This window comes from Tupaia chinensis, unplaced genomic scaffold, assembly GCF_000334495.1.
Source record: "Tupaia chinensis unplaced genomic scaffold, TupChi_1.0 Scaffold000502_1, whole genome shotgun sequence".
NCBI lineage: Eukaryota > Metazoa > Chordata > Mammalia > Scandentia > Tupaiidae > Tupaia > Tupaia belangeri.
The window spans coordinates 218,174-234,784 of record NW_006160014.1 but is presented as its reverse complement, the minus strand read 5'-3'; the positions used below and the strand labels follow the sequence as shown (position 1 = coordinate 234,784).

The following is a 16,611-nucleotide window of genomic DNA, read 5'->3' as shown; positions in this document are numbered from 1 at the left end:
GTGCACCTAGATGGGAGATAGGAAATGACAACTAGTCTAAAAGTGTCCATAATAATTTATCTCACAGGGTCTAAGTGGTTCAGACCATTGCTAAGTCCAGTGACACAGTGTCACAAATTTGTGCTTTCAAAGATATAGGTAGCATCTGTTTCAAAACCACTTCCTCTTCCTGCGTTGAACCAACTCCTACTCTTAAGCCTTGTATCCTGTACTCTTCTCTAAAAATGCCCTTCTTGACATTTTATTGAGTCTGACTTAATGTATTTCTCTGTCCTTCCTCATGCAGTACAATGAATAGATTTTCCACAACAAACTATAATTTCCAGTTCATATACTAAGCACTCATTATTTTCACTGTTATTTTTAGAGAGATTTTTACTATAGGGCAGGTGTACTCGCCAGAGAGGCAGACAGAGACGAAAGCAAGAAATCATCCTCCAGGGGGGAAGGCCACCTACAATCCCTTTTCCTCCATTCTTCTCTCGGGATTTTGGGCATACACTCATACATTCCTGGTATGAATTTCAAGTGTCTGGGTCTAGGACTTAAACTGCGGTCAACAATGTGGGAGTCCAGCTATGTAACCTTTATGCCATCTGCTGGTCCCACCCAGCTGGTTGGGTACCGGTTTCCCACATGGTCTACGGCACTTCAAGTTCTGAACTTGGCAACTTGCTTTCTCACTCTTATTAGTATTAATAAGCACTCTTAGTAGTTTTAGCTGTCAGCACATAGCACAATGCAAAGCGTTTAGAGATCATTAAAGATTTCCAGATTGATTTGCTGCTGCCCAGCGTGGGCACAGGCAGGTCTAGGCACAGCTTGGTCGCAATTCTCTCCCCATCATGCTGCTTGTCCCAGAGCACCTGATTTTTTCAGCGGGGTCTCTCGTGTCACCCTTCGGAGGAGTCACCATGGCCACTTGAGCCCCCCCCACCCCCCGGAGGCAAGTCAGAGACTCTGTGAGGCAGCCATGCCCTTCATGCCCGAGAATAAAGGTAAAGGAGGTAAAAATAGGTACAGAAGTAAAAATGAGAATGAATCTGAAAAAAGAGAGCTAGTCTTCAAAGAAGATGGACAAGAATATACTCAGGTAATCAAAATGTTGGGAGATGTGTTTTGGAAGCAATGTGTTTTGATGGTATAAAGAGGTTATGTCATATCAGAGGAAAGCTGAGAAAAAAGGTTTGAATAAATACCTCAGACATTGTATTGGTTGGTCTCTGAGACAATCAGGATAACAAAGCTGGTGTGATTTTAAAATACAATGCAAATGAACCTAGGAGTTTGAAGGTGTATGGAGAGCTTCCTGAGCATGCTAAAATCAATGACATGGATACATTTGGTCCTGGAGATGATGATGAAATTCAGTTCGAGGACATTGGAGATGATGATGAGGACATTGATAATATCTAAACTGAACTCAAGATCTTACATTCCAATTTTCTGAAGATTGTCCTGCACTTTGGCCATGACTCTTAAGATTAAAATTTCATTAGCATGAATGCAATTTATTAAAGCAGTTGCATTTGTTTACGAGATGTTTGTGTTTCTTTAAAAACTGATAATGCTGAATGGACATATTACACCCACATTGTTCTTTTGACATACTGGAGCTTATGGGTAGAAGACCATATCTACTGTTTAAAACAGAAAACAATGCATTATTGCCTTTTCTACCTTGACCACTTCCAACTTCCAGTAAGTAAACAGATGTTTTGAATAAACCATTTGCCTTGGGACCAGCAGTTGGTGTAATGGTTATGTCGCTGGACTCCCACGTGGTCGACCGCAGTTCGTGTCCTGGACCCGGTGGCTTAAAACTCATACCGGGCGTGTGTGCGTGCGTGCCCAAGATCCCGAGAGGAGAATGGAAGAGAAGGGATTGTGGTATGGCCATCCCCTCTGGGGGGGGTGATTTCTTGCTTTCTGTCTCTCCGTCTCTTTCTGTCTGTCTGGCAAGCGCACATGCCCTATAGCAAAAAACTCTCCAAAAAAACCCAAAAAAACAAAACAAAACAAACAAACAAACAAACAAAAACATTTGCCTTGTATTCATTATGGACTAGGATTAAGCCATAGTTTGGATTAGCCTATGGACTGTACAGAGTCCTCTGTATTATTGGTTACCTAGATGTTCCTTGAGATTTTTATAGAATTTGAGAGGCAGAAATCTGCATTCAAAGTAAAAAAAGATAGGTCTGGTTTTAAGAAGCATGTGGTTTATTTTTGTACTAATTTTGTTACCATGTACATTCTTTTCATTATCTTATTTTGGCACCATGAGCATATCAAGAAAAAAATATCTCCAAAATGTAGCTTTTAGAACCTGGGTTTTAATAGAAATTTTTAATGTGTAGTAGTTGCAGAAATTGAACACTGGGTGGCACCCCATTATCTTAACATTAGAAATACTGATGTAATTGGCTTTTAAAAAAACAGAACAAAACTTTGCCTAGGCAGTTTCCCAAACAAGAAAAGTTCATTTTGATCATATGCATGTATGTAGAATATTTTTACCAAACAGAAAGATTGTGTTAAAAAGTTTTACTTTATTTTCTGAAGTCATACATGTAAACTATAATTTTGAATGGTTTATAAACCCTTAAAATATATAAAAAAGGAATTTTAATTTCCTAACAGCTTGTACAAATTAAGTCTTTTTCAACTTGTCCCTAAGTTAGAGAAGTAGGAAGGAATAACAATTTAATCAAAAGATGGTCTCCAGTTTCTGAATTAAAGAGCTACAACTGAGAAATACAATAAAGAAAACATGCTGCTGAGTATATTATGCCTGTATTTTGTGTTAAGGATGTCTTAAGTGGACCTTTTTTTGATATTGCTTGTATTGGGGATTTGGGTTTGCCCTTCTGATTTTGTTTTTAGTTGTCAACTCTAATTAAATGAAATTAAGGCTGGGTGGTTAGACTTCCTTAGCCATATTTAAAAAGAAGAGAGCCCCCATCATCCTGGTCTCCAGAGAACTTCTTAGTGATGAAAACGAATAAATGGGAAGAAATTTTCACACTACTTCAAAAACAAGCAGATTTCTAATCCCATTCTTAATATAACTCCCTTCCTTAAAGTGTGAAAACTGGATTAAAAATTTGAGGTACTATAAAACATTATTAAGTTGAAGAACAGAAGTTAAGAATGCATAATTATGGTCCATGTTTCATATTTTCTGGTTTTTTTTCTTAAGACTAAGAGGCTGGTTTTGAATTCTCAAAAGAAAACAGCCTTGAGGAATTGACTTAGCAGTTCTCTTCATCAGTAATCTAAACCTCCTAAGATATTTAGGCTCCTGTACATAAAAATATTTTGCTAAACAAACAGTATATATAGATCCTTTCACATTATTTTACCTAGAATGTTGGAGCTCTATATACATGTTACAGTTCCTGGTAGGGACAGTGCAATTCAGACATTAGTTTTCCTGCCTACCTCCTCTAAGGTTTGTTTAAAGAGCATTTGAAATGTTAACTATGACCCCAATTCATGTATTTGCTGGTGATATATTTTTTTCCTGCCTAGGTAGTAATATCCGAATCTAGTGTTTGCTGTTGCACCCAGGAATATCTCACATTACAGTGATTTAAATAGTTGGGGCGACGCTGTAGCTCATATGCAATACTCCCTGGAGGAATTATTTTACTAACTTGTATTTAATGTGGAAATTATATAGTTTCATTTATTAGCTATTTCAAATAAGGGATAGAAGTGGTCCTCCAGAAGTTTTTTTTTTGAGGGGAGTGATGTTTTGTTTTTTTGGTTATATTCTTTGATTCCTATGATAAAATGTTATAAACTCTGCCCAGAAAGAAAATAAAATGTTTGAAACCCAAGGAAAATGGTTCTTAACTGCCAAAAGGGTATAGTAATTACTAATGAATTTGATAGGGTTGTATTTTTTATGCAATGTTTATTCTACTTTTAGTTAGAGTATAATTATGTTGTGTTAAGGTGGCTACATAGCAAATCTAAGCCTTGCCAATTTTTAACTCTTTAACTGTTGAATGTTTGCTGAACATCCAACCTCTAAAAGAGACCGCTTCTTAAAAGGGCCTACAAATTATGTATGATGGAAATTCTTGTGTTTTCCTGGGGAATGGCCATCGATTTACTCATCACATCTATGGAATCGTGGCTATAAATAGTTGCTTACAAGTTGTGTGTGATTTGTAATTTACCTTAACCTAATTTTGCATAAATGCTAAATGACGATGTTGAATAATATCTTTAATAGATATAAACTGCAGATATAAACTGCTGTTGGTATTGACTTCAGAGTAACTCTGAGTAATTTAAATAGGTAAAAGCATGTTTTGAATAAAATACTTAGCTAGATTTTTACTGTATTTGTATTGTATACAGATTTAAACAACATCTAGTATTGACTGTGACTTGACAGTTTGGAATACCAGAATAAACATGAGGTTCTTTGGCAGTTCTACCTGTCATAAAGATTAAGATAATTTTTAATAATAATGTGTTTATCTTGCTTATTAAGGGTGTCATTTATGGTTTAAACTCCATGAACCTATGCACATTTTGTGTTCCCTTAAACCACCATCTTTTTTATCCTTGCTTTTTTCTTAGCTACTCAGAAAAGTGCAGAATCTGAATGAAGTCTTAGGAGAAATGCAGAAAGATACTAGACACTAGGTAGAGAGTGAACTGAGCAATTTGGAGAGTGTATTGGGCCCTGACCCCTCTTCCTGAATCCCCACCCAGGTACCTATGAGGCAATTTGCTGGAGAGGGAAGAGCATGGGCCCTAAAGTTAGTTGGACTGTTCTCAACCCACACTTTACCTTTTTTTTTGGAGAGGTTTTTGCTATAGGGCGCATGCGCTCATCAGACAGAGAAGAGAGACAGAGAGACAGAAAGCGAGAAATCACCCCCCAGGGGGGATGGCCATGCCCCAATCCCTTCTCCTCCATTATCCTCTTGGGATCTTGGGTATGCACGCACACACACCCGGCGTGAGTTTTAAGCCACCAGGTCCGGGACGCGAACCGCGGTCAACTATGTGGGAGTCCAGTGACATAGCCATTATGCTAACTGCTGGTCCCCACACTTTACCTTTTACCCAGAAAGGTGATTTAGTCACCTCCAACTTAATTCAGCTTCAGGGTCCTTACTCATAACGAGATGGGGATGATGAGAGCAGTACCTGCCTTACAGAATTATTGGGAGGATCAATATATTTAGAAATTTATACACATAATGCACTTAAGGCAATGTCCACTGCTTTTTACTTGATAATTAAGACTATAAAATGGAATATGCACATTTTCTATAATCTCTATAAACTGTTTCTGTTGCTTGCAAGTATTTAAAGTAATTGCTACCAACCTCATTTAACTCAACATAAGACTAACATATTGAAGTTTCTAAACTGCTTGAAGATATTTTACAAAATATCAGCTGTTCTATACTTTAGAGAAAGCTTATAATGATTAGTATTGAAAGCTCTGGTAAATATTTTAAGTCTTTAGTGAGTCCATTTCTGTCCTTTTATTATAGATTTATAATAGCTAATTAATACTGACCAATTTGAAGGTTTCCTTTCCCATAAATTGGAATGATGTAAAGAAATCTGACACAAACTTCTGCAACTGGAAAATAAAATATGAAACAACTTTTTAAAAAAAGATTTCTAGACAGACTGGTCTCCGCTCTGCATCAGAGCTCCATTTCCATCTCCAGGTCCCTGGCCAGGTGCATCACTGCCCCCCGCCCTATCTCCACATCTCCCAAGCCCAGGACCCCCCTCCCCCAGAAATGTAGGCAGGTTTATTTATTTATTTATTTTTAGCTATTCTTTCTTTTTAAAAAATTTTCTATTCTTCCTTGCACTACAGACTTGCCTCTACTCTGCAGCAGAGCTACATTTCTATTTCCAGGCCCCTAGTGAAATCTCACGCTGTGATTTTTTCTTTATTCTACTTTGAACTCTTTTCTTGCCTCTTATATTATCCTCCCCTCCTTATCCTCCACCCTGCCAGAGGGACTAGACAGGTCTAGAATCACAGTTCTGAAATACTCTAGTATTATAAGGCTCCCTAGATATCTCCCTTTTACTGAACCACTGTGAAATAGGAGATACTGCTCTTCAGACACCTGAATAGAGTACACCTCTTGAGACCACATTGTTAAACACAACAGAAGAGAGAGTTCAGCACATATCAGTCCACAGCAAAAGGGGAATACACTTGGTCCTACTCGAAGAAACGTTCTCCTAAGAGGTATTCAAAAATGAATACATCTCCCAATGGGTAGAAGTAGAAGAGCCTCAGGTCTGAATAAACCAGGAAATATGTCTCGATCAAAAGAACAGAGTAACTTCCCTCCATCTTTTGAGAAAATAGAGGAAGTTACCAAAGTGTCAGAGAGAGAATTTAGAACATTCATGGTGACAAAATTCTATGAATTGGAACAGAAAAGAGACAATGAACTACAGGAGATTAGGAAGTTCTTCTATTATATGAAAGAAGAAATGGACAGTCTGAGAGAGAATCCGATGGGACTGTTAGAGATAAGTCTGTAATACAGGATATCAAAAACACTACTGAAAATATTAAAAGTCGATTAGACCATGCTGAAGATTGAATCTCCGATGTAGAAGATAAAACCTCTGACCCAGAAAACAAACAAACAAACAAACAAACCAAAAAGATAGAGAAAATAACAACAAAAAAAGAGGATAATATACGAGAAATACTACATTTCATTAGATGCCCAAACATCTGAATAATTGGCATCCAGGAAGGTGAAGAAACTAATAAGGGCATGGAAAATCTATTCCATGAAATCCTGGCAGAAAATTTACCAAGTCTAGAGAGGCACCCAAACATCCAGACCTAAGAAATACAAAGGACACCAAATAGAATCAACCCAAGAAGATCTTCTCCAAGGCACATCTTAGTTAGACTGGCCAAGACCGCAAATAAAGTCAAGATACTAAAACTGACAATAGAGAAACGACAAGCGATGTACAAAGGTCATCCCATCAGGCTAACACCAGACCTCTCAACGGAAACAATGCAAGCAAGAAAAGAATGATGTATTGAAAGTGTTAAGAGAGAAACAATTTGAACCAAGATTATTGTATCCTGCAAGATTATCCTTTATATGGGAAAAAAAAAAAGATTAAAATTTTTTCAGACAAACAAAACCTGAAAGAATTTGCCAACACCAGATCAGCTCTTCAATAAACCCTGAAGAGAGTACTGTTCCAGGAAAACTAAATAATGAACAGTGAGAAATAAAGAAATAAAAAGCAACCAATACAATGGCTGACTTAAACATCGGAACAAGTCCAGAAATATTGATAGTAACATTTAATGTTAATGGATTAAATTCTCTGATCAAGAGACACAGACTGGCTGAATGGGTAAAAACAGAAACCCTCTATTTGTTGTGTACAGGAAACCCTACAGGAAACTCTATTTATTGTAAAAGGGTCAATCAATCAAGAAGATATGACTCTTATGGAGCACCCAAATACGTGAAGGAAAGACTGTTAGATCTAAAAGGAGAGATAGACTGCAACACACTAGTTCTTGGAAACCTCAACACCCCATTTTCTCCTCTAGACAGATCATCTAGACAAAAAATAGGTAAAAGAGATAAAAGATCTAAATGATACCATAAATCAAATGGACTTAACAGAGACCTATAGAACTTTCCATCCCCAAATGAGACATAGAAGCTATATCCAGCATCTTCTCTGACCATGATGGAATTAGACTTGATTTTAATTTCAAGAGAAACCCTCAAAAATACACAAATGCATGGAAACTAAATAGCCTACTCCTGAATGACTTCACAACTACTGAAGGAATAAAGACTGAGATCAAAAGATTCATGGAAGCCAATGACAATGAGGACATGAGTTTCCATAATTTTTGGGACACTGCTAAAGCCGTCATAAGAGGGAAGTTCATAGCAATTAGTGCACATAAGAAGATGGAAAGAAGGCAAACGGATCACCTAACATCATGCCTCAGAGAATTGGAAAAGCAACAGAAAAAAAAAATCCAAAAAACTCCAGGAGAAAGAAAATAATAAAGATATGAGAAGAAATAAATGAAATAAAAAGTAAATGAACTATATAGAAAATGAATGAAAGTAAAAGCTGGTTCTTTGAAAAGATAAACAAAATTGATACAACTCTAGTGAGACTTATTAAGAAGAGAGAAAGGAACCATGTAAATCAAAACTGCAATGAAGTAGGCAATATAACAACAGACATAGTAGAAATTCAAAACATCATTAGAGGATACTATGAACAACTCTATGTCAAGAAACAAGAAAACCTGGATGAGATGGACAAATTCCTGGACATATATAATCTACCAAGATTGAGCCAGGAAGATGTAGAAAGTCTGAATAGGCCCATAAGAAGCCAGGAGATTGAATCAGTAATAAATAACCTCCCAACAAGGAAAAGCCCTGGTCCTGATGGCTTTACTTCTGAATGCTACAAATCTTTCAAAGAAGAGTTCACCCCTATACTGCTCAAGTTATTTGTAAAGATTCAAAAGGGTGAATCTCTCCCTAAGTCATTCTATGAAGCTTCCATCACCTTTATCTTTAAACAGATAAGGACAGGACAAGGAAGGTAAACTATAGACCAATATCTCTGATGAATATAGACACAAAGATTCTCAACAAGATACTAGCAAATCGTATCCAACCAGGTATAAAAAGATTACACATCACGATCAGGTAGACTTTATTCCAGGAATGCAAAGTTGGTTCAATATATACAAACCCATAAATGTAATATACCGGTATGTCTTCTGGACCCTTTCAATGTAAGTAAGTGAGCTTTACATGACACATCCACTTTAGCATTCTAATCTTCCTAATCCTTTGAATATCTTCCTCTGTGGTAAACCAAAGGAGATCAGGCATCTCCAACTCATACACGGTGGACCATCATTTGATCCATCTTTCAGCCTACCAGTCAAACTGGTACAAGAAAAGGATGCCAACTTTCTCCACTCCTTTTTGGTATAGTACTGGAAGTCCTCGCCCATGCAATCAGAAAAGAGGATAAAATAAAGGGCATTCAAATGGGAAAAGAAAAGTTGAAACTATCTCTATTTGCAGATGACATGATTGTATACATAGAAGACCCAATGGTATCCACGAAAAATTCCTGGAAGTAATACATGAATACAGTAAAGTTGCAGGATACAAAATCAACGTACAGAAATTTATAGCATTTTTATATACGAACAGGCAGACTGAGATAGAACTAAAAAAATAATTCCATTTACCATAACCACAAAAAGTATAAGATATTTAGGAATAAATCTAACCAAAGAAGTTGAAGATCTCCACAAGGAAAACTATAAGAAGCTAAAAAAAGAAATTGAGGGACCAGCAGTTAGCATAATGGCTATGTCGCTGGACTCCCAGTAGTCGACAGGGATTCGAGTCCCAGACCCGGTGGCTTAAACTTACGCCAGGCGTGTGTGCGTGCATGCCCAAGATCCTGGGAGGAGAATGGAGGAGAAGGGATTGCGGCATGGACATCCCCGATTTCTTGCTTTCTATCTCTCTGTCTCTCTCTGTCTGTCTGGCGAGCACATGCGCCCTATAGCAAAAACCTCTCCAAAAAAAAAAAAAAAAAAGAAAGAAATTGAAATGGAGTCTCCTCCATGGTAGTTGTATTTCTAACCTCTGCAGTGTGGTGTCCTTACTCTTCCCTCTGAGACAGTGACATCCCCATCCATAGTGGTATAGGTCTTTTCATCTCTGAGGTAATTGGTTCTCCATTGACTGAGGAAATGGCAATGGGCTCCCTCAAGGCAGTTGCCAAACAAGACTATGTTGACTGTCTTTAGGACCACCTTCCCATTATAACTTTTTGCTAACAGACCTTTCCTAGTTGTGTCCAAAAGGAAGGTGCTAGATACCACTAATTAGGAAGTGAATTACACCCTAAAAGAACTACTGAGTTTTCTAATTTATGCAGGCAAAAAATCCTGGGAATATATGTGGGAATGAATATTAAGGTTTTGGGATAATGATGGAAGGTCCATAAAGTTTAATCAGGCCAAATTTATTGATATTGCTTCAGCAAGCAGAGATTCTGCATTTAATGTTGTAGCTCAAGGAGTTAGAAAGGTGCTGACAGGACTTCCAGTACTATACTGAAAAGGAGTGGAGAAAGTTGGCATCCTTTTCTTGTACCAGTTTGACTGGTAGGCTGAAAGATGGATCAAATGATGGTCCACCGTGTATGAGTTGGAGATGCCTGATCTCCTTTGGTTTACCACAGAGGAAGATATTCAAAGGATTAGGAAGATTAGAATGCTAAAGTGGATGTGTCATGTAAAGCTCACTTACTTACATTGAAAGGGTCCAGAAGACATACCTTTCACCAATACTTTGAGAAATAGATTTGTGAGGCACTAGAATCCCTGAGGAGCTTCATTATTGCCCTTCTCTGTAGGTTGGATCTTACAGTGGGAACTTCAGGCATTCGATAGAAAAACTTACATGTTATGGGAATAGTTGGATTCAGGAGTAGTAAGGCAAAATAATAGCACTCAATTGTCATAGACAAGATATGCATAGTTCAATCTCCATGCACTGTGTTTCTAGATGGATCTATGGGAATTATAGCCAAACATCCAAATACTATTAGGGTTAACATATTCTTCAATATCTACTGAATCCACTGTGAAAAGGGATCAAAATGGAATGGCAAAGAGATTCCAGATTACCTTTTTCTGCACGCTCCTGAAAGCTCAGATTGAACTTTAAGTTTAGGAAGAAATACACCATCCATCAGATGACTAGAAATCACTGCAAGGTCATGGAAATGTCTGATAAAGAATTTAGAATATTCATAATGATGAAGCCAACAGAGGTGAAAGAGAAGAGAGACAATCAACTGTGGAAGAGGCAGGAGAAAGGAGCTGATGAGTTCCAGGAGGTGAGGAAATTCTTGCAAGATTTAAAAGAAGAATTACATACTTTAAAAAAGAATCAAGTGGACCTGATAGAGATGAAGGATATAATACAGGAAGTCAAAATCTCTCTTGAATGTATTAAAAGCAGACTCGATCATACAGAAAATAGAAACTCAGATGTAGAAGAGAAAATTGCTGGCCTAGAAAAATCCACCACGAAGACTGAGAAAATTGCCCCCCAAAATGAGAATAATATATGAGAAATACTAGATACCATCAAATGTCCAAACATTCGGATAATTGGTATCCCAGAAGGAGAAGAGACTCATAAGGGCATTGATAAACTGTTCCGTAAAATCCTGCAAGAAAACTTTCCAAACCTGGAGAGGCACTCAATGATCCAGTCCCCCAAAATACAAAGGACCCCAAATACAATCAACCCAAGAAGATCTTCTCCAAGACACATTGTAGCCAGATTGACCAAAACCACAAAGACAAGATACTAAGATTGGCAAGGGAAAAACGGCAAGTTACCTACAAGGGATATCCCATCAGGCTAACAGCAGACCTCTCATCAGAAACAATGCAAGCGAGGAAAGAATGGGAAAATATATTCGAAGAGTTAAGGGAAAAGCCATTTCAACCAAAAATACTGTACCCTGCAAGATTATCCTTCCTGTGGGAAGAGAAGAGAAGAGGAGAACATTCTCAGATAAACAAAACCTGAAAGAATTTACCAGCACCAGACCAGATCTCCAAGAAGTTCTCAAGGGAGTGCTATATCAGGAAAATTAAATACGAACACACAGAAATAAGAGTTCAAAATCTAAGAAAATGGCCAACTTAAATCATAGGGACAAGTCTGGAGTTGAATATTATATCCCAGAATTTAATCAGGAAGACCAAAACACAACAGAAGATAGATTAAGTACATGAGATTGAACTGGTGAAATAGCATTTTATGACTTTTGACTAAAATATTGCTGATTTTCTTCTAGGTTTTTGTCTGGTTTTAAGGATTTTTGTCCTCTTTTGAGCTGTCAATAGGTTCATGTACCTACTATTAGAACAGTATCCTAATTTGTTTCCTGGCTTTAAATTTTAAGCAAAGTTCCTTAACATTTCTTTGATTTATTAAAGTTAAAACAGTTTTTATTTAAATTACCAGCTGAACTTGCTATTGAAAATAGTTAGATTATTTAAGAAATTGTGTGATCAATAAAATGTTGGGGGCGGGGAGAAGTGGAAGACAACTGTAGACACCAGAGATAGTGTGAGAAGAGGATGGGAAAGGGCAGAGTGTCAGGATAAATATATGAAACTAGAAATGGAAAATTATTGATGATAACATGCATGAATAAGCTATTATGTAGTATATTCTGGATGGGAAATCACATTTTATATGCTGTGATGATGCTTAGGAAATGAATGCAAATTAATTAATTAAAAAATGTTTCAGGGGAAAAAAACTACACAATCTTTTTCTTGAAATTTTAAAAAATGCATGAAAAAAATTTGATGACTGCAGTAAGCTATATAGCCCCAGCTAGGTGCTACTTTATAGTATGTTCATTCTTCTCACCGTAGTTTATGCCTAAAGTCAGATTTGTGTTAATGGACTTATCAGCTGTGCTTACTATTGAAAATATTTAGATTAAGATCTTTAGTGAATCAATAAAATGTGGGGGGGAAAGGCATAGGAAGCAACCATGAATACCAGAGACAGTCTGGGAGGAGGGTGGGACATAGCAGAGGCTGAGAGATAGGGAATCAAGGATGGGGAAAAAAAAGCAAAATATACAGGAAACAAGAAATGGAAAATTATTTGTTGATGATGGCGTGTATGGTAGTATCCTCGATTTAGCCAATATACAATGTATTCTGGATGGAAAATCTCATTTTGTATGCTGTAATGATGTATAGTGAATGAATGTAAATAAATTAATTTTAAAAAGAAAAAAGAAATAGAAAGTTATTTGTTGATGATGGCGTGTATGGTAGTATCCTCGATTTAGCCAATATACAATGTATTCTGGATGGAAAATCTCATTTTATATACTGTATTGATGTACAATGAATGCCTGTAAATAAATAAATTAAAAAAATAGAGAAATGGCTACAATTTTAGTAGAAGGGTGAGTAGAGGAGGGTGAAATATGAAAGGCAGAGAGAGATTTCTGGGACAAGGTGAATTGAGATGGAGACATAGGGAGACAAACTTCTGAAGTCAGAAAGACTCTGAAACTGGCAAGAGCTCCCCTCTATGAGAGAGAAGGTAAGAAAGATATTCTGTACCCCACTCCTGAGTTTTTTATTTTCACTAACCCCAGAACACTGAAAATGGCAAATGAGCAATGAGGCCAATACAGATCTCATGTCCATTTTGAGGAACTACACAGGTATACTACCTCAGAGAGGACACTGGAGTCACCAGTGTTGGAATTGTGAACTCTCAAACACCCCTCAGTGACAGAAGCCTCCTGATCCCCTTTCCATCAGAGACTAAAGATTATGATCATCCCACCACATAGAAAGTGACATTTGAATATGCCTCACACCACAGCAGAGACTGAAGCAGAGGTTGTAGTGTGAATGGACAAAGGCAGGCACCAAAGTGAGCTGCTCCCTACAAACAGGGTGCGATCCCCTAACTCCCTTTCACTTGGGCTAAGCTCAGCTGCAGGTGATGGGCCTCACTTATTGAATGATGACAGAGGTAGGAGGAACAGTACTGGTACATAAAGGCAGGTGCAAAGAAAAACCACTCTCTCCTACCTCTGTACATTCCTCCCTTGTCATCTCTTCCATTTGGACAAGATCTGCACCAGCTTCAAGGAAAGCAAAGGCAAGCACCAGGAAGGGCCATTCTCTCCAACTATGGAGGAATCCTCCCTCACTAGTCCTCACATTTGGACAAAGTATTATGACAGTGGCAAGCCCTGTCTCTTGAGTGTCAACAGAGTGAGCGTTACAGGCACCAATGCAGGTCACTTCTTTCAACTCCAAGGAGGGCACACAATCATAAAATTAAGCATCTAAGCACCCTCTGAAAAACAACTCTTTAACAAGCATCCTTCACCCGCTTATGTGTAGCACATTCCATAGAGAGGAACTTACCAAGTTTTAGCTGATACTTCTATGCAGTTAACTCACCTGGAGACCCACCTTACCCTATACAAGGAATGAGATTTCTCAAAACTACCCCATAGGGCAGCTGCTGAAATTATTGCAGAAGGATCTACTCCCTATACAGGTGAGAAACAAGTTAATAACTCCAGTTGTGTTGAAAATACAGACTTCGGTGTTTCCAATTCCAACAGTGGTGACTCTGAGAATAAACAGATTTCACTACTGAAGCAAAGCACAACCAGAGCCAAAGGTTGGAAAATATCATTCTTACGTAAACAGAAAGAAAAAAGAAAACAAAACAAATAAGTAAGATCGGCTATCCCATTGGACAAAATAGAGTTCAAGTTAAAATCTGTGAAAAAGATAAGGAAGGTAATTATATAGTATTAAACTCACCAAGAAGATATAACAATTATAATTATTTTTTCACTCTGCATTAGCAAACAAAAATATATAAACCAAAGACTGCTAGATCTTAGGGGTTAGTTAGACTTTAACAAAATTATTGTTGGGGATTTCAGTATCCCATTCTCACCCTGGGTAGATAACTTAGACAAAAATTAGAGACGCTGGAATTAAATGACATCATAAGTCAAATGTAACTGACAGACATAAGACTTTTTGCCCAACAAATACAGAATATACGTTTTTTAGCTGCACATGTATCATTTCCACATAATAGGTCACTAAACAAGCCTCTATAGATTTAAAGAATAGGAATCATGTCAAACATCTTCTTAGAACACAATGAAATTAAACATGAAATCAACAACACAAAAATGTTCAGAAACACAGAAATATATGAAAACTGAATAACATACTGCCAAATGATTTCAATACTACTGAAGAAATTAAGAGTAAAATTTTTTGCCTGGCATTCTTTTTGTTTTGTTTTTATTGTTGTTTTTCCGGTTCCCTGAGGCATGATGTTAGGTTGTCTATTTGCCACCTTCTCAGCCCTTTCTTATGTGTACTAATTGCTATGAATTTCCTTCTTATGACTGCTTTTGCTGTGTCCCATAGATTATGAAAACTCATGTACTTGTAACCTTTTGTTTCCATACATTTTTTTATTTCAGGTTTAATTTCTTCAGTAGTTAAGCCATTCAGAAGTAGGTTTTTTAGTTTCCATGTATTTATGTATTTTTGAGGGTGTTTTTGAAATTAATATTGAGTTTAATTCCATCATGGTCAGAGAAAATGCTGGATATAGTTTCTATGCCTTTAAATCTGTAAAGTCTTGATTTGTGTCCTATCATATGGTCAATATTTGAAAAAGTTCCATGCTGGAGTGAGAAAAATATGTATTTTGTGTTCTGAGATTTTTAAGGGAATGAAGACTTTCTACTAATAATTCAGCCTCCAACAAAAGAGCTAGCGGCAGAAGAAGCCACGGGCCTTCAGGATAAGGTTCCACATGGCTACTGTGAACTAGATTTTTAAGGGAATGAAGACTTTCTACTAATAATTCAGCCTCCAACAAAAGAGCTAGCGGCAGAAGAAGCCACGGGCCTTCAGGATAAGGTTCCACATGGCTACTGTGAACTAGATTTTTAAGGGAATGAAGACTTTCTACTAATAATTCAGCCTCCAACAAAAGAGCTAGCGGCAGAAGAAGCCACGGGCCTTCAGGATAAGGTTCCACATGGCTACTGTGAACTAGATTTTTAAGGGAATGAAGACTTTCTACTAATAATTCAGCCTCCAACAAAAGAGCTAGCGGTAGGGAGCCCCCCTCTGCGCCCCCAGCCTTCTCTCTCGGTCTCTCAGTTCCTGTCTCTCCCTGCTTCTATCTTCCCTTTTTTTTTTGGTAATATTTCCTTTTTACTCCTTTTTTTTTTTAAAAAGAGGCCCAGTTTTTCTCTGGCCCTTAGCTCCGCCTTCCTTCTTGTTAATTTTCGCTCTGCTCCTCCCATCCAGGCAGAAGAAGCCACGGGCCTTCAGGATAAGGTTCCACATGGCTACTGTGAACTAGATTTTTAAGGGAATGAAGACTTTCTACTAATAATTCAGCCTCCAACAAAAGAGCTAGCGGCAGAAGAAGCCACGGGCCTTCAGGATAAGGTTCCACATGGCTACTGTGAACTAGATTTTTAAGGGAATGAAGACTTTCTACTAATAATTCAGCCTCCAACAAAAGAGCTAGCGGCAGAAGAAGCCACGGGCCTTCAGGATAAGGTTCCACATGGCTACTGTGAACTAGATTTTTAAGGGAATGAAGACTTTCTACTAATAATTCAGCCTCCAACAAAAGAGCTAGCGGCAGAAGAAGCCACGGGCCTTCAGGATAAGGTTCCACATGGCTACTGTGAACTAGATTTTTAAGGGAATGAAGACTTTCTACTAATAATTCAGCCTCCAACAAAAGAGCTAGCGGCAGAAGAAGCCACGGGCCTTCAGGATAAGGTTCCACATGGCTACTGTGAACTAGATTTTTAAGGGAATGAAGACTTTCTACTAATAATTCAGCCTCCAACAAAAGAGCTAGCGGTAGGGAGCCCCCCTCTGCGCCCCCAGCCTTCTCTCTCGGTCTCTCAGTTCCTGTC

At 37.8% G+C, this 16,611-nt stretch overlaps 1 pseudogene; it reads left to right on the top strand.

Moving 5' to 3' along the window:
• Window positions 1-982: 982 nt before the first annotated feature.
• Window positions 983-1,416, top strand: LOC102484936 (eukaryotic translation initiation factor 1A, X-chromosomal-like; annotated as a pseudogene).
• The last annotated feature ends 15,195 nt before the right edge of the window (window positions 1,417-16,611 follow it).